This window comes from Macaca mulatta, chromosome 2, assembly GCF_049350105.2.
Source record: "Macaca mulatta isolate MMU2019108-1 chromosome 2, T2T-MMU8v2.0, whole genome shotgun sequence".
Lineage (NCBI taxonomy): Eukaryota > Metazoa > Chordata > Mammalia > Primates > Cercopithecidae > Macaca > Macaca mulatta.
Genome location: NC_133407.1, coordinates 122272450 through 122297921, shown reverse-complemented (window position 1 = coordinate 122297921; position 25472 = coordinate 122272450). Strand labels below are relative to the sequence as shown.

Here is a 25472-nt window from a genome sequence, read left to right as displayed (position 1 = left end):
GAACAGTAACCACTCAAAAACTCATGCTGTTTACTGCAAGAAGGGAGATGGGCTAGAGATGATGGCTGGTACCCTTGATGAAGCCACTTTTGTAAAGGCAGCCCCTCTAATCAAGCCAAGTGCATGATTCAGACACCCTGGTAAATAGTGTGTCTGACCTTTACTATCCCCTCTGCACACATAAGATATGTGACTTTGGGTAAGTCACTTAACCTCTCTCAGCCTCAGTTTCCTCATCTGTAAAATGAGAATAACAAGACCCCCTCCATAGAGTTGCAGGGAGTGTTAAATCAGATACTAGGGATGAAGCACTTAGCCCAGCATCTGGCTCAGAGTAGGTCCTGGAAAAACAGGGACTGATAATATCCTTTCCCTTTCTGAATTTCTAAAAGTGAAAACCTTGGCAACATCATAGCTAGTGAGAAGTCAAGGACATCTGGTTTTTTCACTGCAGAGTCTGTTCTAGTTATCATTATGATATGCAAGAATATCGGTGAAAAGTCCTAGAGTCTACGGTCCTGAGTTTGAGTCTTTTCTCTAACCACACCCTGGTATCACCTTTAGCAACTCACTGCTCCCTCAAGGCCTCAAAGCGAGTTACCTTCAGCAACTCACTGCTCTCTCAAAGCCTGGTCAGGTTTGCTCAGGGTTGCTTAGAGGCACACACTTGCTCTCCTACCCTCCAACCCCCTCCACAACCAGCTATGGCAGACATTGCTAGTCAATCATGGCACCTGGGGAGGACAGAGCCAGCAGCAGGCCTGCAATCCATTCTCTTCCTCTACAAGGAATGCTTTGGGAAAGAAAGGGAAGTACTTGGTCAAACTGTCTTCTAAACATGCTAATGACAGACCTTGTGGAAAACACACTGATGGTATTTACTAGGGGAGAGTTCTTACCCATGGAATGATTTTGGCAAGGTATTCCTGAGTGTCTGAGATACTCATGGTGAACAAATGTGGGATCCATGGATTTATGGGGCACATCTTCCTGGAAGATGTCATATAACCTTTGTAATTTTGGAATATCAAACGGAGATGCGCCATGACCAAAAGAGCTCTCTTTTTTGTGTTTCTCCCACTGCCATTGCTTAGATTTCACTTGTTAATGGAGGAGAGGGCATTCTAATGTGGCAAGAGAGGGCCTGGGGAACTTCACTGGGGATCCCTGGCCACTCCCTGCTTTGGCCTGTGCCTTACAATTACTGATACGCCTAAAATTGTCAGTACAGTTTGATACTAGATGAAATCTGATTCTTGCAAGTCTAATCTGGCAATGCAGTCCTTTGTGTTATCTCAGCACCCTAAGGCTAAATGTTAGATCTGTACAGATTCTGAGAACACAGGTGGTGACATCCTTGGGGCCAGGGTTCATATTGTACTCCTGTGTCCCCATTTCTACACACTGGACTTGACCCACAGTAGGTGCTCAGTAGACAATAGTTGAACGAGTGTTGGTTGTATTATCCTAGCAGTCGATTTTCGGGCCCCTGACTCTTCAGCAGAAGCATTCAATGATAACAACTCAGACAGGAGAGCAGGGGCAGGAAATGGGTGAGGGAGAAGCCATGAGGAAAGCTGTGCATGTCCTCAAACTTTGACCCACGCCCAGAGACTGTTGCCAGTGTAATAGAGAGATCTGGCTAGTGTTGAATGCCCTTCTGAAACAGTTCCATCAGCTCAACAGATCTATTTCCTGCCATTGTCATAAATCATCCATATAAGAAGGATTGACATTGGTGATAGAAGCCTTATAATCCATCAGGTTGAACTTGAGAATTTTGTAGAAAGGCCAATTTTTTAAAGCTTGTTAGCCCCACAAAAATAAGTTCCCACTAAGTTCACCAAGAATCTCTTATTAAGGAATAGGAGAGCTACTGAATATCATTTCTTTTCCCCAATGCAACCTAATAATTAACATGGGATTTTTTTAAGAGTCAGAAGCAGGCAAAGAAAACACAGACAAATCCCATTCCTCTGAAATCTGCACATCTTTAATGGAAAAGACAAAAACACCAAACATATGAAAAAGAGAGAGAGGTTTCAGAAAAAATGGAATTCAACATTTATTGGAGAATAATTTTTCACTGCACTATAATAATTCATTAACCCCAGAATAAACCTAAAGTTCATGATTATTATTATTATGCAGCAACATCTCACATTTTCCAAAGCAAAAAAAAAAAAAAAAATCAGTAAGCACAATGGTGTCACCTTAGAAGTCTTTTAATGCTTATTTTTGGTGAAACAAAATCCATTACCCAGAAAAAAAAATGCCCAGTGCCAAAGATTGTGCTTCAGTCCGGGGCCTGGGTAGTGTCACACACCTATTTTCATAGGAGAAAAGCCTCAAAATTGAATTACTGCCTGAAGATTTTGTGCAAAAGAGGGCATTGTCAAAGGACCTTGTCAGATCATATTCTGTATGCTTTATAAGGCATCTCATGGTATATGTTTAAATCTCACAGATTTTATGCTGGGACACAAGAGGCCTGGGGCTGGGAGCACTGAGGCGTTAGAGAACAGAGATACAGTGAAATAAAATGCTGTCGCTCCAGTTTCTGTCATAATTCTCTCAGCTTACAAAGTGATCTTAGAAAGAGAAAGAGAAGGAAAGACAGAGTGTGTGTGAATTTTTTGGAAGGTAGGATTGAAAGGAAGGTCTTTTTTATGTATTAATTACCTTAATTAGGGTTTCTCAACCTTGGCACTTTTGACATTTTTGTAACGGGAAAGGGGATCTGATCCAGACCCCAAGAGAGAGTTTTTGGATCCCACACAAGAATTTGGGGCAAGTCCACAGAGTAGAGTGAAAGAAAGTTTATTAAGAAAGCAAAAGAATAAAAGAATGACTACTCCATCAACAGAGCAGCACTGAGGGCTCCTGGTTGGCTATTTTTATGGTTATTTCTCGATTATATGCTAAACAAATGGTGGATTATTCATGAGTTTTCCAGGAAAGTCGCAGGGATTTCCCAGAATGGAGGGTTCCTCTTCCTTTTAGACCATATAGGGTAACTTCTGGATGTTGCCATGGCATTTGTAAACTGTCATGGTGATGGTAGGAGTGTCTTTTAGCATGTTAATACATTATAATTAGCATATAATGAGCAGTGAGAAAGACCAGAGGTCACTTTTGCTGCCATCTTGGTTTTGGCGAATTTTGGCAGCTTCTTTATTGCATCCTGTTTTAACAGTGGAGTCTTTGTGACCTGTATCTTGTGACCTCCTATCATCCTGTGACTAAGAATGCGTAACCTCCTGAGGATACAGCCCAGCAGGTCTCAGCTTCATTTTACTGAGTCCCTAATCAACATGAAGTCACTCTGGTTCAAGTGCCTCTGACATTTTGAGCAAGATAATTCTTCATTAGGGAGTGGCAGTGGGATTGTCCTGTACTAGGATATATAGCAGCATCCCTGGCCTCTGCTCACCAGATGCTGGTAACACTATCCACCTCCCAGATGTGATCATCAAAAATGTCTCCAGACATTCCAAATGTACCCAAAGGGGGCAAAATCACTCTTATTAAAAACTACTTATTGGGCAGGGCATGGTGGCTCATGCCTGTAATCCTAGCACTTTGGGAGGCCGAGGCAGGTGAATCACCTGAGGCCAGGAGTTTAAGACCAGCCTGGCCAACATGGCGAAACCCCTCCTCTACTAAAAAAAAACAAAAATTAGCTGGGCATGCTGGCAGACGCCTATAATCCCAGCTACTTGGGAGGCTGAGGCAGGAGAATCGCTTAAACCTGGTGGGTGGAGGTTGCAGTGAGCCGAGATTGCGCCACTGCACTCCAGCCTGGGCAAAAGAGCGAAACTCCATTTCAAAAAAAAGAACCACTGACTGGGGCCTCAGAGGTTATTATGGGATCAGGACATGAAAAGTAGAAAGGACACAATGTCTCTGGTGCCCCTGCAGCTGGCTGTGTGCTCAATGTCTGCCCAAGAAGGAATCTGCTCTAAGCAGAAAATATGATCTGAACCTGCGGAGGGGAAAAAAAAAAAGTCAGTTTCCAGAATCTACCTGTGATGTCATTAAAATTAAATATAGATGTATTCCCAGACTTCCCTGTCCCCTGCCCACAAAAGAGAATTCAGGCTTGGGCCATGTATTAGTCAGGGCTCTCCAGAGAAGCAGAAGCAGCAGGATGTGTGTGTATAGAGGGAGAGATTTAATTTCAGAAACTGGCTCACGTTATTGCAGAGGCCTGGTAAGCCTAAAATCTCCAGGGTAGGCCACAGGCTCGAGGTCCAGGAAAGAGTTGCAGTGAGCTCCAAGGCAGCCTGCTGGCAGAATCCTTTTTGGGCAGGGGAAATCGATCTTTGTTCCATAAAGCCTTCAAATGACTAAATGAGGCCCATCCACATTAGGGAGGGTAATCTGCTTTACTTAAGGTCCACCGATTTAAATGTAAATCTAATCCAAAAAGACACCATCACAAAAACATCCAGAATAACGTTTGAACAGTTATCTGGGCACTGTGACCCATCCAACTTGACACATAAAATTAACCATCACAACCCATTTCCTGACTCCACCATCCGAGGAGGGCCTGGCCCAGCCACATGGGTTCTCTGGCTTTCGTGATGGGAGAATGAAGAGGAAAAGAGAGGCAAGATAACAGGAGGCAGTCAGGGAGGAGGCTGAAGGAGGCTTTGGTTTTGTGTGTGTGGAAAGAGGTAGGTGTAGAGAACCGGGTCACGAGAGAGTGAATGGCACAGGTTTATAAAACAGGATTTCAAGAATATCGGTGAAGAGTGTCATCATCCCAGTGCTCAAAATCATACAAATAAAGGAGCTGAGTTATTTGTAAAAGCACTTTCGGTGATGTTTGCTGTGTTCGTTTTCATTGCAACACCTTTTTGGGACTGATCTATGTGGGTGTCTAGGCATTACACATATGACAGAGCCTCCATTGTGGCCAACAGGTTCCTCAGGTGAGATGTGGTTACTGCAGCCGTGAGCCAACTCCAGTGTATTTATTTAGCCATTAACAGCAGTAGAGAGGCCCATCATTTCCTCTAAGGGTCATTTCCTCCTTGCCTGAACACCTCCAGGGAAACTCCCCCAACCCCTTTTCAAAGGAAGTTTTCTTTCAGTCCATGACGAATGGGCAAGGTGGCCTGAAGGGAACATGGCCCACCTTCCAGTCTTAGCTAATTGCTGCAGGAATGGATGCTGGTGGGCCATTAGGTTATTTATAACCTGACGCATCTACCCTATTGCTGTGTCCTGTTTCCATTGGCTGGAATGGAACCTCACATTCTGTATTTGTCCTGATTGGCTAGCAACTTAGAACTTTCTAAAGAGGCAAAGGCAGAGGAGAACAAAGGAAGGAGGAAGTAACTTATAGAATGCTGAGAAAGGTAAAAACACCTCCAAATAAGGAAGAGGAACAGGCTATGACCTAATGCTTGCTTAGACCAGTATAAGCATGCCAGGGCAAATATTTAGGCTAAATTGTGAGAGGTAAGAACACAAAGCACATTGATTTCTTTATTATGGCTAGCAGATATCTAAGAATGATAGCAAAGTTCTTTGAATAAATTTTGCTTCTAAGAGAAGTTACTATTTATTCCTAATTAGGGAAGAAAGTCTCTTTGAAGAGGAACCTCTACTTTACTTTTTACACAAAATGGTGGATAATCTAAGAGAAATCTTAGATAGTGATGATGATGGTGGAGATTGTGATGAAGGCAATGGTGATAATGATGATCATGATGGTAACAACAATGCGACACTGGTGGTAGTGATGGCAGTCATGGTATTGGTGATGCTCATGATGATTGTGGCAAAAGTAACTGTGGTGGTGATGTGATTCTTATGATGATGCTGATGATGAAGCTGGTGATGATGGTGGTGGTGGTGATGGTTGTGATGGTGATAATGACCAAGTTGACAATGATGATGATGATGGGAATGGTGATAGCGATGCCAGAAGCAACCATTCACTGGGTGCTTTCATTGTACCAGATCTACCTCTGATCAGATCTCTCAATTTCTTGGGTTAATATACAGAGGAAATGAGGTCATAGATGCAAAAGCTTCTTAAAAGGATTAAATCAATCATGACATTAATAATTTGTTTATTAACCACTTACTATAGCCCTACACTGAGCTAAGTGCTTTAGACAGATATTTTCTCATAGCAACTCTATAATAGTTGGATGTCACTTTTTATGTTTGACCACTGACAGTTTTCAAGCTTCCACCATTCCTGTTCTTTTTGCCCCACATCTGGGCAAGCTGATAAGAAAGCCCAAATACTCCCTCCCTTGGTACCAGGGGGGAAATTCAACCTGTGCAAACCCCTGTGTGATTTTGGGAACTCAAACCCCAGCCCCATCTTCTATCCGCAATAAAAACCAAAGGCACTTGCCACTTTGAGCCATTTTCAGACCAACTTGGGTGCCTCCAAAACCCTCCCAAAAAGACTCATGAACTGAGTAAAAAATATTTTCCTCCCCTTTTGGTGCACTTGTGACATCATCAGTTTCAACATTTGAACAAATTCGGGGTTGGGGGAGGTGGATCCTGCCCTCTTCACAGGGCAACCACAAAGTAAGCTCCATGAAATAGGGAATCTTTTTGTTCCTATTTTATTGATAAAGAAACAGAGGATCAGAGAGGTAAATTAACTTTCACATCACCACAGCTAGCTAATGGAAAAGATAGGATTCTATTTAACTCCAGGACCTAAGCATGAATCAACCAGACTATATTTTCTCCATTTCTCAGGGTGATTTAAAAAACGAAGCAGGATACTCATGGTGGAAGATCCTTAAAAAACTGAAAGCATTTGCTGTGGTCTGAATGTTTGTGCTTTTCCAAAATTCATATGTTGAAATTCTAACCCCCAAGGTGATGGTATTGGCTGGGGGAATGGGATGGGGAGGCTTTGGGAAGTAATTAGGTAATTAGGGCAGAGCCCTCATGAATGGGATTAGGGCCCTTACAAAAGAGGCCCAAGAAAGACCTCTTATCTCTTCCACCATATGAGGACACAGCAAGAAGGTGCCATCTATGAACCTGAATATGGTCTCTCACCAGACATTGAATCTGCTGGCCTCTTGATTTTGGACTTTTCCAGCCTCCAGAACTGTGAGAAATAATTTTCTGTTGCTTATAAGCTCCCCAGTTATGGTATTTTGTTATAGAAACCCAAACAAACTAAGACAGGATCTATTCACTTTCTCACTCTTTCAATCATTGACAATCATTTTTCTGCCAAAAAAAAAAAAAAAATGTGTGTATGGGGTAAAGGGACTATTTCTTTCTTTAGTTTCTTTTTTTCAGCAGTTAAATTTTTACGGAAGTGTCTCCTCTTGCCCCCTACCTTAGCAGCTTCTCCTGATGTCTTACTGCTCAGAATGTTGGCACATGGTAATGCCTAAAATGATCACCGGCAAGAGGCATAGCGTAGCCCAATCCAATTTACCTGCTTGGGCTGTGGACTGGGTCTGGTTCCTGTGAAGTTTAAAAGGTGTGCAGGTGAGTGCATGTCAATCCAGTAATTACCTGTGCTTCTGCTACTTACCAAGCGGGGTCTAGGTTTTGGGGATAGAGATTTGGACAATCAGAGGCCCTTTGAGTCATCTAAAACCCAACACTCTTTTGAAGGATGTTAGAGGATCCTGGGGCAAAGTAGAGGTCAACCAGGTTAACCCTCTGGAAAAATGCTTGGAATAAAGCCAGCCAAAATGGGCAAGTAGGTTGAGAATGAAAGACTGAAGAAAGAATTATAAAAACACCACCACAAACCTGGCAAGCATGAGGCTGCTTGCTAGAGCAAGACACGAAACCTGAACCAGAGAAGAAATTCATTTTAATAAATCATTAATAACTAAAATTGCGGATGAAAGTTACAATAATGCTCAGCACCATAGCCCAGGTTTGGAGACTGCCTCTTTGCTCTAATTAACAAAATTAAGGATTAATTTATAAATCAAACACTCATATTAAAAATTCAGAGGGCGGCAATCAATATTTTTCTGTTCAAGCTAAATTCATCTAATTTTCTGTAATAAATGGCATTCAAAGATGATTATTGGTAAATTAACAGATTATCCAATTGAAGCACTTCTTGTGAGTGTTTGCCAATTTGGGGGGCTTGTTTATGGAAAATACAAGCCTTGCGTGGATCCTGAGGAGTAAGAAGTAATTGACTCTTCCTTGGGTAATGGAAAGGTTCCGTTTGAATGACTTGGAAACATATCATCAAGAGTCATTTAGTAAATGTGTAGAAACATTTGCCCTTTTTCTTTCTCTTTCTCATCCTTCCTTCCTGCTTTCCTTCCTTCCTGCTTTCCTTCCTTCCTTCCTTCCTCTGTCCTTTCTTCCTTCCTTCCTTCCTTCCTTCCTACCTTCCTTTTCTTGCTGTTGTTGACAACAAAATGAGTCAGGTCTTGCTACTTCCCACCCATGAAACCCAGAGCCTAGGCCAAGCCAATTGGATGTTATTTCCTAAAACTTTGAATATTATAGGTGTGAAGCAAGGGCAAGAGGATCAACTGAAGGTGCTTTATCACAGTGGCCGCAGTGGCACACTGGTGCCTGGCACTAGAAAAAGCCCTTGGTTCTCACCTCTTTCCTAAGTTTGGTTTTCAAGCCACCTATCAATGCTGAGAACTCTCGTGTCCTTCCAATAAATTCTCTTATGCTTAACAGGGCCAGCATCCATTTCTTGCAGGCAACCAAGAGTTTTGACTGAGAAATAAATAACCTGAAGGAAAAGATAAATTGTGTATTAATTAAGTTTCCTGTTCAACTTAGTCTCTCTGTGTAAGGTAAGAGGAGCTTGCTTTTAGAAATATGGGGAAGGCATCAGGAAGCTATTTGGCTTTGATAAGTGTGGGGAGTGTGGTTTGGAGGGCACATGTCTCTGAATGAAATGGGAACAGAAAGAATTATGATCAGAGAAAGAGGTGAGAGAGGACAGTCAATCGGTTTACTAGAGCACATGAAATGAAGTCATTATCCAACCAACAAACAAAGGGTAGAAGTGCTGTTCAGGCCAGTGCAATTACTTGAGGCCCCTACTTATTATTATGATGAATGACAAATATTCAGGTGTGGGTATGAATCAAGGCAGTACTTCTTCCTGGTCTTGTCTGTCTGGTTTCTGACTATGCAACTGCAATATGTTTCTCTAGCAGGGCTCCCAGTGCAAAGATCCTAAGCAAACTGGTGGCACAACATAGGTGCTCAACAAATATTTGTTGAAAGAATGGGCAAATTGAGACCCTAGCATTATGCTCCTTATGGAAAAAAAAAGAGTAATAGTCTTTTAAAAATGTTCATGCTTTTAGCCATTTAAGAATGCGTATCACCCCACTTAAGGATGCTCATTCAACAATTTCTTTCTCTTATAGGTTACTTGTAGTAGCAGACTTTCAAGATGGCTCCCAATGATTCTTTCATTCTGAAATATATGCCATTATATATATATCCCCCTTCTCACATTCAATAGGAATGAATAGGGCTGATCTATGTAACCAACAGGGTATTGCAGAAATGATAAAGTGTGACTCCTAAGACTACATCACAAAAGACATTGCAGCTTCCACTTTGCTCTTTCTGTCTTGGATCACTTGCTCTGGAAGCAGCCAGCTGCCATGTTGTGAGAACACTCAGGCAACTTTATCTGAAGTCCACTTGGTGAGGAACTGAGGGGTTTTTTGCCAACAGCCAACATGAATGTGCAATCCATGTGGGTGCAACATCTTGGAATCAGATCCTCCAGCCCCAAACAAATCTCCAGAAGACTGCAGCCTCATGAGAGACCAGAACCCAGAACCACTCAGCTAAATCATTCCCAAATTCCTGACCAAGAGAAACTGTGAGATAACAAAATGTATTGCTGTTTTAAACCACTAAGTTTGGAGGTAATTTGTTATGCAAAAATAGGTAACTAATGCACTAGAAATGTTATAACCATAAAAAGCCCACATAAAGATAATATTTGGGGTGACTTCTTCAGTCTACTCAGACCCTCTCCTCTACCCCTGGGTTTCACTCCTCATGAGCAAATGTCTTATAAACTTAGAGTTCACTGCATGGCTGGCCAACCCTGTAGTCAGAGAATGTTCCTCCTGGATCTGCTTCCTCATGACCTATGTCCCCAAAGGCCCATCATCTCCTGCTCACCTCCCAGTGTGGATTGTCAATTATTCTCCATCCATCCAGGCCCGCTGTCAGATGAGGAATGGGGCCTCCAACCCTAAAGATAGAGCAGAGGAGGAAGAAGAACTCTCTCCAAAGTCATTACTGAAAGTGGAGAATCAAAAAAATGAAAATCAGACCTTCGCACCATGAAGATTGACCTCTTTCTTTCCAGCATGTCTCCCGTAAGTTATTACACTAAGTACATTGCAAAAGGTTAGGCAGAGCCAAGGCCTGAAGCTCGACACCCAACTCCAAAGTGAAACTAATCCACAGCTCCTTGCTTTTCTCTTCTCCGATGAATGTGTTGGCTCAATGTTTCCCAAGCACATGGATCTCTAGTCTCTTGGGATACTCAGAGGAGAAAACAAAAGATTCTATGGACAAACACCTAAGGAGTTGCCATATTCTTTAGCCTCCCCTTAGAGATCCACAACATACATTCATATCCTAAGTCTTTCAGTAAAGAAAACTGTTTAACCCAGGATTTCCTGAATGTGCTTGGACACAGAATATTTATTGCTCCCTAACAAATCCTACTGAATCAGTGTTTAACAGACACCCTTTGAGAAACACTGTTTTTGCCAAAATGTTGGTTTCTCCTCCTTTTGAGCTCTGGTTTTATGAAGGCAAACAATGCGGCATGACGTAAGGAACATCACGCAAAGGAGACAGAGCTCAAGCTGTGGAGTGAGAAGACTGGGCGGGCAGGGGGCGTGTTTTGTTTTGTTTTGGAGTTTTATTTGTTTGGTTTTTTTTTTACCGTTTATCTTGAAAAAACTTTTAATACTCACAAGAAATTGTAAAAACAGTACAGAAAGTTCTCATATACCCTTCACACAGCTTTTTTTAATAATGACATTTAACATAACCACAGTACATTAACAAAAAATTCACAATAGTGGGCCAGGCATGGTGGCTCAGGCCTGTAATCCCAGCACTTTGGGAGGCCAAGGCAGGAGGATCACTTGCATCCAGGAGTTTGAGACCAGCCTGGGCAACATAGTGAGACCCTGTCTCTACAAAAAAAAATTAAAGGTGGTGTACGTCTGTAGTCCCAGCCACTCAGGAGGCTGAGCTGGTAGGATCATTTGAACCTGGGAGATTGAGGCTGCAGTGAGCCATGTTCATGCCACTATACTCCAGCCTGGGCAAACAGAGTGAGACCCTGTCTCAAAAAAACAAAAAATCACAATGGTTCACTATTTTCTGAACTCTTACTTGGGTTCCATCAGTTTTGACACAGCTTTCTGTGTATAGAATTATGAAATGTTATCACGTGTACAGATTTGTGCAATCACCACCACAATCAGGATACAGAAGGGCTCCATCGCCACAAAAAAACTGCCTCCCCCCTCCCTTTATAGTCACAGCCTCCCCAACTCCTAACCCACCAAGCGCTCCATTCCTGTATTATTGTCATTTGTAGAGTGTTACATAAATATAAGTATGCATAACCTTTTGAGAATGGCTTTTTTCTCTCAGCGTAATATTCTTGAGGTCCATCCAAGTTGTTGCGTGTAGCCACAGTTTCTTTCTTTTTATTGCTGAGCCAACAGGCATACCTCATTTTATTGTACTTCACAGATATTGTGTTTCTTACAAACTCAAGATTTCGTGGCAAGCAAGTCTGTCAGCGCCATTTTTCCAATGCATGTATTCACTTTGTGTCTCTGCGTCTCATTCTGGTAATTCTCTCAATATTTAAAATTCTTTCATTATTATTATGTCTCTTATGGTGATCTGTGGTCTGTGATCTTTGACATTACTATTGTAATTGTTTTGGGGCACCACATATATAAGATGGCAAACTTAATAAATGTGTGTGTTCTGACTGTGTCACCAACCAGTCGTTCACCCATCTCTCTCCCTCTCCTTAGGCCTCCCTATTCCCTGAGACACACAATATTAACATGAGGCCAATTCATAACCCTACTATGGACTCTCAGTGTTAAAGTGAAAGAAAAAGTTGCACATCTCTAACGTTTTACCAAAAGCTAGACATGATTAAACTTAATGAGAAAGGCATATCAAAAGCCGAGGCAGGCCAAAAGCTAGGCCTCTTGGGCCTAGTGGTAGGCAAGTGGTAGATGCAAAGTAAAAGTTCTTGGAGGAAATTGGAAGTGCTACTCCAGTGAACATGAATGATAAGATAGCAAAACACCTTTACTGCTGATAAGGAGAAAGTTTGAGGGATCTGGATAGAAGATCAAATATTCCCTAAGCCAAAGGCTAATCCAGAGCAAGGCCCTAACTCTCTTCAATTCTATGAAGGCTGAGACAGGTGAGAAAATTGCAGAAGAAAAGTTGGAATATAGCAAAGTTTGATTCCTGAGGTTTAAGGAGAGAAGCTGTCTCTGTAACATAAAAATACACAGTGAGACAGCAAGTGCTGATGAAGAAGCTGCAGCAAGTTATCTAGAAGATCCAGCTGAGATCACTGAAGAAGGTGTTACAGAACAAAGAAATATGTTATAGGAAAAGGGTCCCAATCCAGACCCCAGGAAAGGGTTCTTAGATCTCGCACAAGAAAGAATTCAGGGTGAGTCCGCAGTCCAAAGTGAAAGCAAGTTTATTAAGAAACTAAAGGAATAAAAGAATGGCTACTCCATAGACAGAGTAGCACCAAGAGCTGCTGGTTGCCTATTTTTATGGTTATATCTTGATTATATGCTAAACAAGGGGTGGATTATTCATGCCCCCCCTTTTTAGACCATATAGGGTAATTTCCTGTTGTTGCCACGACATTTGTAAACTGTCATGGCACTGGTGGGAGTGTAGCAGTGAGGATGACCAGAAGACACTCTTGTGGCCATTTTGGCTTTGGTCGGTTCTTTTACTGCAACCTGTTTTATCAGCAAGGTCTTTATGACCTGTATTTTGTGCTGACCTCCTATCTCATCCTGTGACTTAGAATGCCTTAACCGTCTGGGAATGAGACCCAGTAGGCTTCACCCTCATTTTTCCCAGCTCCTGTTTAAGATTGAGTTTCTCTGGTTCACATGCCTCTGACAAAGGTGGGTACACCAAACAACAGATTTTCAATGTAGATGAAACAGCCTTCTATCGGAAAAAGACACCATCTAGGATTTTCCTAGGTGGAGAGGAGAAACCAGTGGTGATCAGACCCCAAAATATACAATAAAATGAATTTGCATCAGGGACCTTGGACCCAGTGTTGGTGCCCTGCATGGTGAGGGGCAGAGGGAGGGAGAAAGATGACAGGAGCAACTGAGTGCATTGGCATTTCCTCAGCAGGCCACAGAAAGGGAGTTTCACCTACTGCTTTTAGCCAGAACATCAGGCCTTTGAAGTCTCCCATCTCTCAGGAAGCATTCAGCCTTTTAAAAAATAGCCAAAATGAAACCCTCCTCTTGTCCAAATATCTCTGATTCCCCCCTGCCTAGTCCTGCTTCAGCTCCATAAACAAAGGCGGGCACTGGCACCAAGGGCAGAAAGCTAAGCCTTTGTGAAAACCTGGATAACCCTTACTCCTGATAAAGGTAGGGACTGTGTGTGAAGAAAGTACACCCAGCAATAAAACACAGGCTTGGCATAAGGAAACTAGGACAGAAATGTATTTGGCAATCATTCCCTATAACCTTAAAACCGGCCAGCTCTAAGAAAAGCATCCTCGCAAACATTTGTTTTTCGTGTTTTGTGGGTGTGAGCAGAAGTAGGTGTAAAAGGAAAATCTTGGGGCCCCAAAATTACTAAGCTAAAGGGAAAAGTCAAGCCGGGAACTGCTCAGGGCAAACTTGCCTGCCTTTCTATTTAAAGTCATCCTGCTCACTGAGATAGACGCATATTCTGATTGCCTCCCTTGAAAAGGCTTATCAGAAACTCAAAAGAGTGCAACCATTTGTCTCTCTGTGACTTGGAAGCCCCCTCCTTGCTTCAAGTTGTCCTCCCCTTTCTAGACAGATCCAATGTACTTCTTATATATATTGATTGATGTCTCATGTCTCCCTAAAATGTATAAAACCAAGCTGTGCCCCGACCACCTTGGACACATGTCCTCAGGACTTCCTGAGGCTGTGTCATGGGCACTCGTCCTCAACCTTGGCAAAATAAACCTAAGTTAACTGAGACCTGTCTCAAATTTTGGGGGTTCACATTTGGTAATCACGGGGGCATTCTGAGTGGAGATGCTCCTGACCTTTGACAAATTTCCTGTGGTGCTTGGTACCAGCATGAGCTAACTTTATGGCTGAAACCAATAGGACAATTTGCTGAGGTCTGAGAGCACCCCCTTCAGGGAATCCCTGATCTCTCAAAATCTGGTCAAGATCTAAAGTTTATTTTGCTATACAACTCCTCTTTCTTCTGGAGTTTTACTTGCTTCCACAAGGAAGGCAAGTTTTTTCCTGCTTCCCTGACGGTGGAAGGCAGGTAACTCCTTTATAGAGTTTGAGCTCACTTCCAACAGGGAAGACGAGGTTTTTTTCTTGCTTCTAGGATGGTGGAGAGAAGTCTTCAGCCTAAGATCCATCCCTGGGTCTTAGTAACTGAATTGGAGTTTGTCTTGGCTAAAGTTAAGATTAACAGCCAGCTGGACTGAATTTCTCCTTGCCATTAGAGCGCTCAGTGATCATATTGTTGGGGGTTTTTTGTTGTTTGTTCTGGTCTTTCTCCCATCAGATTTGACCAACTCTACCTGACTTGGTCAAATCCAAGTGAGAATTCCAAATTATGGGAAACAGGGCCTGTCTAATTTGGCTAAAATTCCTCACAGCTGTAAAAGAGGAAAAAAAACCAAAACATGTGTTTAGTTACTGTGTTTGCTTCCTGCCTTAAAAAAAAAAAATCTTTCATTTACTTTCCTTCCACCCTATATCTCCTTTCGCCTTTTGCCATCTGCAGTACCAGAAAATTTAGAGAAGGAGTCTAATGACTTGAAACCCTTTTAAAGAATTCAGAACAAAGGCACCACTCATCTCCTTTTGGGGTGTTCTGTTCTCTTTGGGGAGTTTCAAGAGTCAAGGACATATTTCTTTCAGGTCTAAAGCTGTTTTTCTGTATTTCATGACCTGACTTTTTTGGCTTTGGGGTTCCAGAGATGACTTGGCACTGTGAGAGGATTTGACCTTGGCATGTATAATGGCACACGAGAGCTACAAAGTAACAGGTGGCCGAATACAGTTTACAGGAAGTGATCTTGGCTGGTTTTTTACTTTTCTCTTGTAGGAATTTGTTGTTTAAGGACCCTAATTCTAGTTTGGAGATGCATTCTAAAGAGTCTTCTCTATTGCTTTTTCTCCCAAATTTAATCTTAATTCAGTTTGTCTGTGCACATTTGCATGAGGAACTGAACTGTTGTTTTCATACGTTAATGAGTGACTGAGTTTTCTCAGCTCTGAAGAGAAAGGGCATTTGCTCCCCACAGCCGAAAGGTGCCCTAGGTGTCTGAAGGCCTCGTGGGAGTGTCTGGGGGATTGATCCCCTATGATGTGCAGCTGCCATGCAGGAAAATCCCCAACAAAAATTAATTTTTAAACTGGCTTGTCCAGGAAACACATATAAAGGCTGATCACCCAGCATTTTGAGTCCTCTCTGCCTGAGGTCATAGACCTCTGGAGAGAGAAACAAGACACAAAGAGGGTGGAAACCACTCAGTGGTGACACACTGTGGAGTCCTGCCCACCAGAAGCACACATGGATCCACCACACAAAAATCCTAGGCCGCAGCTTTTAAGGAAAAAAAAAAAAAGGTGGGAAACAAATGATCTAAGAATGAAGAGAAAACAAGAATGACTCCCTTTCGAGCACTCCATAGGTTTTATGGTGCCTCTACTTGTCAAATCTTATATAATATGGAAATAATATGGCCTTTGTGCACGTTTACATTAAGGAAAAAGAGCCGTAAGGTCGATCTGCAAACTATAGAATTCCTAAGTCCTTTTTAATCTATTTTTTATTTTCCGCCTGCTCTAAACCTGCTGTTATTTTTCTATTAAGATAAAAACCACTGTTTAGATCCAACAAGTTCTTTTTGCAAGCCAGTGAATTTGTATGTATCTCATGGCTAAAAGTTCTGAAGTAAAAGCTATAGAATCTTCTGTGTGTGTGTGTGTGTGTGTGTGTGTATTTAAAAGGCCTTTATCATTTCTACAATTTTATGTTTAATTGACAATTAAATAAGTTTTAATCTCCCTCTAACACACTAAACTTCTTCTCTCTGCACCTTATAATGTAAATTTTGCTATTTGATTTTCACCTGAGTTGTTTCCTTTGATATGCAAATTAGATGACTACTGCTCAGGGTTGTGAAACAGGTTATCAACAATCTGAAAGTCTAAGGAAAAAAAAGGTTTTTATGAATCTACAAGATGTACTTCTACTGGCATGCCTAATATATCTATGTATTTATGTGTTGTGTACACAATGTTTCACTACTAAAAATCTATAAAAGAGCTCTAACTAGTTGGCTTTAAAAAAATAAAATAAAAGTGCTTAAATCAGGTATTAAAAAAGAAAAAGATTAGTCAAATGCTTTTTCAAGTTTACGTAACTTAAGTAAAATATTTAATAACTAATTGGTAAAGTAATATTAGAAATGTCTTAAGAATTTCCAGCATAAATTTTTGTTTGCATTTATTAATCAAGCAATTTCATACTTATCCCTGCCAAATACTATAAGATGTCAAAATTTGGTATAGGGGTTACAAAATTATAAACCCAGCCCCAAAAAGGATGATCTTTGCTTGTTTAATTTTTAATAAATAGGGCATTGATATTGGTTTAATGAAAATAGCTGCATCTTGAATTTAATAAGATTACCATAACTTCTAATCCTGTGGCTTTAGGCAGTGTAGTCCCCAGGCAGTAAGGAGGTTTGTTTTGGGAAAGGACTGTTATCCTCTTTGTTTCAAAGCTAAACTATAAATTAAGTCCATCCCAAAGTTAGTTTGGCCTACGCCGAGGAATGAACAAGGACAGCTCGGAGGTTAAAAGCAAGATGGAGTCAGTTAAGTCAAATCTTTTTCACTGTCTCAGTTAAAATTTTGCAATGGTGGTTTCATAACTTTAAATGATGACTATAGCAGTTTTCTTAAATAATACAGGTAAACAATTAAAACAAAATAATTAGGTAAATGTAATAGGATAAATACATGTAGATAAATTTATTATAATTTAGAATCTAAAGTTAAATTAAATAATAGATATTTCATTTCATTGTTTAGATATTTTCCAATAAAATATAATCTTAGGAAAACATTCTTTAAAAAAAAAAAGTGCGTCCTTTCAAAAAAGGTGAACATTTTTTGTCTAATTCAAACCTTATTTAAAGGTCATGTATAAAACAAAGTAAAAGGAATCAAGAAATAAAAAAGATGTAAATAAAGTTATAAAAATAAAGAGACTTTTTGTGGTTAGAAAGCTTAGAGAGAAATAATTTTCTATGAGAAAAAATCTTGTATGGTAAATTTAGTCCTAAAATAAAACGACTGTTTAAGGAGGGATGTTCAGGACAAACCACAAAGTCCAAGCATGTCATAAATGATCAGTGGAAGTCACAATAAGAGGATTTATTTTTAAAAACAAAAACAAAAACTTTCATATGATCAAGTTGTTGTATCATTATTAAGCTTTGGTTTGCTTAGGAAAAAACAAACTGAGAGAAAAAAATTTTAATTGAGGCTATTATATCCATGTATCTTCCTGTATGTGTTTTTAAAGTCCTTGTGACATTGAGTTACAGGGCTTTGACTCCTGGGTCTACAAAAGACACCATGTCCTGCTAAATCTTAAAGGCAATTAAAGCTTCATCTTCAGGCGCTGAAGAAGATGCCAATAAAAGGAAGGAATGAAGGGGTTTACTGAAAATGAAAGTAAGCTCTACAGTGTGGTAGCGGGCCTGAGCATAGGGGCTCAAAAGGCCTGTTACAGAGTTTTTGTGAATTTAAATACCCTCTACTTGGGGTACATCCTATGTAAAGTAAGAGGATGAAGTAAAGTTACAAAGTTATTTACTTAGAGTATGCCCTATGGAGAGGATATTTCCTGTTAAAGCTGAAGTGTGAATCAGCCTTATGTTCCCTGCCTCTAGACCTTATTTTCCTGCCTCACCTGTCCTTACAAAAAATACAAAAATTAGCCAGTCATGGCGGTGGGTGCCTGTAGTCCCAGCTACTCAGGAGCCTGAGGTGGAGGAATCACCTGAGCCCGGGAGGCTGAGGCTGCAGTGAGTTGTGGTCATGCCACCGCATTCCAGCCTGGGTGACAGAGTGAAACCCTGTCTCAAATAAAAAAAAAAAAGACTCAAGAGAGTGTGAGTAAATTGTATATGCATAAGCCTTCTGATTGGGATATTCCCTCAATTGATATTTCCACTGAACAACATTTCTTATCAAGGTCTGGGGCTTAGTTAAGCTAACAAACATTACCCTTCAGCAGAAACTTTGAACATTGATCCTAGTCAATGAATCTACATAGCTGTCTTTGGGGATTTAGGCCACAGTTGGACTCTGAAACACATTTCAAGCATTGCTCTAGTGCCCAAGTTTGTCTACAGAGTAGGGCCAAGAGTGAGAACAAAGCTGGACAAAGACCAGAAATGGAGTCAGGGTGATGGGTCTACCACACCAAGCTTTTTGTTCCAGGAAAATGTATCTTCTGAGTCATTCTAAGATTGTAATATTTCAGAATTCCATTTTGCTGAAATTCTCAAGCCCAACATGTGGGCTGAGAAGTATACTTCTAGCCCTTAAGTCAGGGGACAGAATGCCTTGTAGTTATGCAGGTTCATTGACTAGAATCAATGTTCAAAGTCTCTGTTGAAGGGTAATGGCTTGTTAGCTTAACTAAGCCCGAGACCTTGATAAGAAATGTTGTTCAGTAGAAATATCAATTGAGGGAATATCCCAATCAGAAGGCTTATGTATGTACAATTTACACTCTCTTGAGTCTTTTTTCCTCCTTTTTTTTTTTTTTTTTTTTTTTTGAGACAGGGTCTCACTCTGTCACCCAGGCTGGAATGCAGTGGCATGATCACAGCTATCTTCTGAGTTGGCAGATAGGGATCCTCCCAAAGGCAACTGGACTTTGGTCCTAGAACCTACCCAGAGAAGGCCCTTCCTAAGAGAAGGAAGGAGGAGGAGACACAGACTGCCTTCTCCAAGACATTCTGCCCCCCGACTCAAGTGCTGGAAGTATACTTCCCACATGTTGGGGTTGAGACTTTCAGCAAAGTGAAATTCTGAAATATTACAATCTTAGAATGACAATCTCACAGAATCATTGCATTCCATGAGCTCCTCCAGGGCATAAATTACCTCTTAATCCTATTTGTTCCCTCAGTCCCTAGCACAGAGTCCGGCATGGTTGAGACAATGAATGCTTTATAACTCTAATATATTCAGGAGCCTCCCTGGCCCAGTCTCTGCAGTCATGTTCAAATAAGTGTAGTCCAATCTCTAAAAGAAAACTTTAAAAGAATTCCAATTTTTACTTGAGTTTTTCAGGAAACATGATAAAGGTAATATCCCTCAAGTCCTCTCTGCTCTTCTCCTTAATTTTCTCACGCCCAGCAGCAGCCTCTCTAGACCACACTTCCCAAATTTTCTCCACTCCTAACCTCAAGGAATTTTTTCCTCTCTCCCACCTCCACCTTCACTCACCTCCAGCCCTTTGAATCTGATTTCAACTCAGCCTTTCCAGCTATGTCCTTCTCCTTTTCTTCTCCAGCTATCTCTCTAACTCTTCACCAGATTGCACATGACAAAAGCTCTGAGAATTGAAATGGTAACCACAGAACTTAACTTGGATAGGAGAGAGGGATGGTATCAAATGTAAAGGAGACAAATCAGAGTAGTCAAAGGCAACACCTAACAAGGAAGGTAAGGCAGGGAACACTCATCTCCACTTTAGATTGATGAAAAACCATCCATGTGTGGATTGATTGACAGACGGATAAATAGAAGGTCAGAGTTTTCAGGAACCCAGAGTCCATCTCATTCCCTCCATTATCTCCCAATTCCCCAGCAGCTCCAGGAATTCTCTCTGTATCTTCCAGAGTTTGTCCAGCTTCCACAGGAACACCTCTGGGAATCAGAAACACCTAGAGAGTAGGAGGCACATTCCCTCTTGAACCCTAAATTATAAACTCATGAGGCTCAGCCTAGAGCAGGAGACTTCAGCCAAAGTTAAACCCACAAACTGCCCCAAGGACCTACCACAGCTGCCTTTCCCCTACAGAAACTGCATGTAGAAATGGCTAGGGAAGACCATGAAGCAAGTGAGGAAAGAAGGGACTAGCAGAAGAGAAGGTGAGTACAGTGCTGCCTCTGCTCGGGCCCAGAGATTTGGCCAGTGGAGGCACAGGCTCAATCCCACAGCATGTTCAGGCAATGGGTCACCCAGGGCTCTAGCTCCAGTGTGACCTAAAGCCCTGGGACTGTCGCCTTTGGTACCTTCACCACCTTGCTCCCACCATTCACGGCAAAGGTATTTTTTAATGCTTATCCCCTCTATTTCCTTCTTCCCCAAGACCTCATCTGTACTAAGCCAAAGTCACTTGCAGCAGAGTGGGCTTCATCTGAGCCCCCATTGGACTTGGCGTTGGAGGCCACATTTTAATAAATGCACCAACACCCCCACATGGTCCCCTTGCCACCCAAGGAAAGAATCTGGCACCATCTCCCAAGCTCTGTAAGCATCCTCTCCCTGCTCATGGCTCGCTCACATGTGCATGTCCAGAGGCCACAGATAAGAAAATCCACTTTCTCAGCAGCCCCGGGGGCTGCATCAGTCTGACTTTCAGAGGCAGCAACTGGCACATGTTGGGGCAGGGAGCAGTGAAGGGTATGCTTCAGTGTTTTCAGAAACTCAGAGCGTACTCTTCCTTTGTTGTGCTATTGGGCAAACCTCCAAAACACCAGCTGCCATCATGGAGATGCTTCTGAGACAGCTGGATGGGTTGCACAGAGCCGAGTGGCTGAGATATGATGTGATCATACACAAGCAGTGGGCGGGGACTTATTCAGAAGATAACAGTGGGAATGTTAGAGCAGGATGGCTTTGGGAAAGGCAGGGGCTGTGAATAAAGCAATAGAATCTTTCTCTCTGGGCAAAGATCAGAGGAATGTAACAGGGCATTCAGTAGGAGAATGAGAACTGAGGATTTACATTGCTAACAGTACCCAAGTGCCTAACCAAGTGGCCTCTTCCATTCGCTAGCAAGGATATTTTGAGCACCTGCTGTGTGGTGGTCCTTGTGTTATAAACACCCCAAAGACAAAGCAAAACGTATACCAGAGGCTGCTTAGTGCCATCTCCCATTATAAAGAGCCCAATTAATCCTGGGTCCTCCATTTGCTGGCTGTGTGTCTTCTCATCTGTTACCAAACCTCTCTGTGCCTCAGTTTCCTCATTTTAGAAATAATGCTTTTCTCATAGGTTGTGGGGATTGTGTGAGTTGTACAAGTAAGGGCATAGCATAGTGCCCAGCACATCATCAGCACTCAAAAATTAGATGAGGTTAATTTTAGTAAAGTACTTTTTAATAATATCCCAGGTAGACCCTGGTTAGTTCTCACACTGGGAGAAATTCAAAAGAAAGAGAGAAAATGTACATGAGACAGGAGCAAGGGGGCGTCTTGGATGAGGAAACAGGCAAAACTTGCAAGACCTTTTCCCTTATAAGATGTGATGGGGAAGCCATCCTGGTCTTGAATTTTCACATTTATTTTAGTCAAAAAGCTTGGAAGGGTAGGAGAAGTGTCTGCAAATTAAAATGTATAGGAGGTGGAAGTCATTTACAGAGGCAAAATGATAGTAATTAATGATCACCTGTTAATTCATATGTCATGGAATATAAAACACACAATTATGTCCCACTGAGAAAAAATAAATACTACTAATTGAACAATGACACCGTGCTCTTTTAATAGTTATGGTAAGATGAATCCCAATTTCAGATATGTTAAAAGGTGAAAAAAAGAAAATGCACTTGAGAATCAGTGAAGTATGATATTTGCCATGTTCTATAATAATGCATTTTAAGAGCATTTTTATTGAACTTGCACAATTAATAGGTCTCATGGAATCCATTTCACAGATGAGGAAACTGAGGCACAATGCAATGAAGCAAGCTGCCTCGGGCCCTGTAACAAGTAAACACTGAAACTGGTGATCAGATTTGGAGCTGCCCCACCAAAAGTCTGAAAACTTCCCATCATACTATACACAAAATGCCTAAAATCCAGAGCAACTGGGTGCAGAGGGGCAGGGAGAAGTAATGGAATTAGTCCAGATTCTAGAGAGTTCTGAAGGCTAGGTAGGAAATGACCATCCACTCAAGGAGGAGTCATTGGGCCCTGCAGTGTGGCAGGCACCATGCTGAGCACTGAGGGGAGGCAGCCCCAAGCAGGAGATAGACCCAGTCCCTGCTTTCACAGAGCCCCGGGATGAGGAGGGGACCAGAGCCAGCCAGATCATTCAAGGTGAGGGTGTGCATAGAACACACATAGGAGGAAACCTGAACCCAGTGCTGGGGGCTGGGAGGACTTCCTGGAGGAAGTGACTTCTCACAGAGACCTGAAGAATGGGTCAGAAGAGGAGAACTATGTGGCACCGAGCAGCAGTGCCCACCCAGCGTTCCACATGCTCCTCTACACTACCCAGCCTCCCCATACAGTTAGCGTAGGGCCACGTGACCAATTCTGGCCAATAGAAAGAGACAGGGGCCACTCCCGGGCTGATCCCATTAAGGTCCAGGTGCCTCCTCCATCCCTTCTTCCTTTGCAGCAGTGACCTTGGCTGGAGAAGTAGTCACTTGAAGAAGGACCACTCGAACCACATTGCCCCTCACAAGAATGAGACACAAACCATCCTGTGTTAAGTCACTGAGATTTGGGTGTTAATTTGTTACCACCAGATAATCTACCTGATCCTAACTAATCCAATAGGAAAGCATGTTTCTTGCAGGAATAAACAAAAATACAAAAGCGAAAGAGAACACAGCACCTTGGAGGAGGGGGATACCTCTCCTGGCTGGAGCAAGAGCATCAGTGGCCAGTGGTGTGAGATAATGTCAGAAGGGTGGGTGCCTGCCAGGGCCTTACAGGCCAGGAAGGGAATCTGGGCTGCTCTGTCTCAGAGAATGGGTTAGATGGGGAGATAGACCAGACGACAGATGCTGGAGACTCCAAGACCTGAGAATGACGATGAGGACGACTATAAAGAAGCAGGTGTGAGGCCGGGCGCGGTGGCTCAAGCCTGTAATCCCAGCACTTTGGGAGGCCGAGACGGGCGGATCATGAGGTCAGGAGATCGAGAGACGATCCCGGCTAACACGGTGAAACCCCGTCTCTACTAAAAAATACAAAAAAATAGCCGGGCGAGGTGGCGGGCACCTGTAGTCCCAGCTACTCGGGAGGCTGAGGCAGGAGAATGGCGTAAACCCGGGAGGCGGAGCTTGCAGTGAGCTGAGATCCGGCCACTGCACTCCAGCCTGGGTGACAGAGCAAGACTCCGTCTCAAAAAAAAAAAAAAAAAAAAAAAAAAAAAAAGAAGCAGGTGTGAGAAATGCCACAACTTGGAATCTACTCGAATCTACTGATTGGAATGCAGGGGACGAGAGAGAGGGCTGGGTCACATTTGCCTCCCAGGTGGTGAGCTTCAGAGCCCAGGATAATGACAGTGTCCTCCATGGGAATGCAAAAATCCTAAGAGAAACTGTTTTGAGGGAAATGCGGACGGGTCTAACATGGAACACATTGAGGCCGAGGTTCTAAAGGAGCATTGTTCAAGGGAATTCACATGAACAGGATTGGGTGGTGCAGGCTCTCTGCCTAATCCTGGGAGGCAATTCCTCCACACTTCTTTTCATTTACAACAGATTCCCCTAGACTGCTCTCTAGATTAAGGCTTCTATGACAGGATGAGTTTTCCTAAATGCTTTACAAAGACCAGTTAATTGCACCACTTTATCTATCAGCTTTTTCTGGAATGGGCTCCTAATAAGTAATTAGATAATTGTCGTTAAACCTAGGCAACAGCTCCCTGACAGCAATCAGCAGTGAGATGGTGTGTTTTTCATTGAGGCTGCCACCTGAGGTGACTGCAGGAAAATAGGAAGAAACGGAGGCAGAGAGGTGACAAGGAAGAGAAGGAGCTCTCTGGGGCTCAAAACCACCGCCTGGTGAATCATTCCCAAGAGAGGATATGCTGAGACCCTGCCCTGGTTTGTTTTGCTGGGGCTGACTGCTGCCAGCTCACAAGACCTGATTGCGACCTCTTCAGGATTCTTGAGAACGGGTTTATAGTTTGAAGTTGGCTGTGGTGAGAGTATTTACAGCACAGAATCAACAAACGCTGTGAACCAGGGCTTTTCGTGGAAGAAGAGGGGAGCCTGTGTACCAGTGAATTATGCTATACCAGCGCACGAAGGGTTCACACCAAAGGAAGGTTGTGGGGGAATGCGCGAGGTCTCCGTCTCTGGCTCCACTCAGTCCTCAAGTGAAAATCTAAGAGTCATTCATGATACTCACCTTCCTCTTATCTTCCAATTCCAATCCATCACATGCTGTCTGTCCTATGTTTCAAATATATCGACATTGTGTGGTCCTGCTCCCCTCACTCATGGGACCCCAATCACACCAAGTGCTCTCCTGCTCTGGGACTTGCATACTCCTAGAGTCCCTCCTCCTGGAAGGGCTGGTGTCTTCTCATTGTTCAGGTCTCAACTTCAATGTCTCTTATCTTAAAGACTTCCCCAGGCTATGCCATCTAAAGTAACACTGCCTATATTATTTTCTTCTTCTTTTTTTTTTTTTTGAGACGGAGTTTTGCTCTTGTTGCCCAGGCTGGAGCATAGTGGCGCGATCTCAGTTCACCACAACCTCCGCCTCCTAGGTTCCAGCAATTCTCCTACCTCAGCCTCCTGAGTAGCTGGGATTACAGGCGTGCTAATTTTTTGTATTATTAACAGAGACGGAGTTTCTCCATGTTGGTCAGGCTGGTCTTGAACTCCCAGCCTCAGGTGATCCGCCTGACTCGGCCTCCCAAAGTGCTGGGATTCTTCTTTTTTTCACTTTGTCTTCTTCAAAGCTCTTTTCACTTTGGGTAATACTTTTGTTGCATAAGTCCTTTGTTGGCTTCCTCCTGGACTGGGAACTCCAGGAAGTCAGTTTGTTTTCTATTCTATTGCTGATACCTCCCATGAGTCCTGACACATAGTTGGGGATCAAGAAGTACTCACTGTGGAAACGGATGAAGAGGCAAACTCCTCAATTTTGTAGTTGTGAGTGACACCAGGATCCCGCTTTTCAGGTTTGTACTTCCTTAAGGTTGGAGGGTTTTGCTAT

General features: G+C 42.5%; 1 long non-coding RNA gene across 3 annotated transcripts in view; it reads right to left on the bottom strand.

Moving 5' to 3' along the window:
* Window positions 1-1956: 1956 nt before the first annotated feature.
* Window positions 1957-25472, bottom strand: part of LOC144339259 (uncharacterized) — a 41597-nt gene continuing 18081 nt past the window's right edge. The window contains exons 5-6 of one of the 3 annotated variants that reach the window (XR_013414090.1): window positions 8587-25468; window positions 1957-7470 (exon numbers count right to left, since the gene is read on the bottom strand). This is a non-coding gene — a long non-coding RNA (uncharacterized LOC144339259). Of the gene's footprint in view, window positions 7471-8257; window positions 25469-25472 lie in introns of those variants that run through there. The other 2 variants (XR_013414089.1, XR_013414087.1) reach the window with 2 other exon arrangements.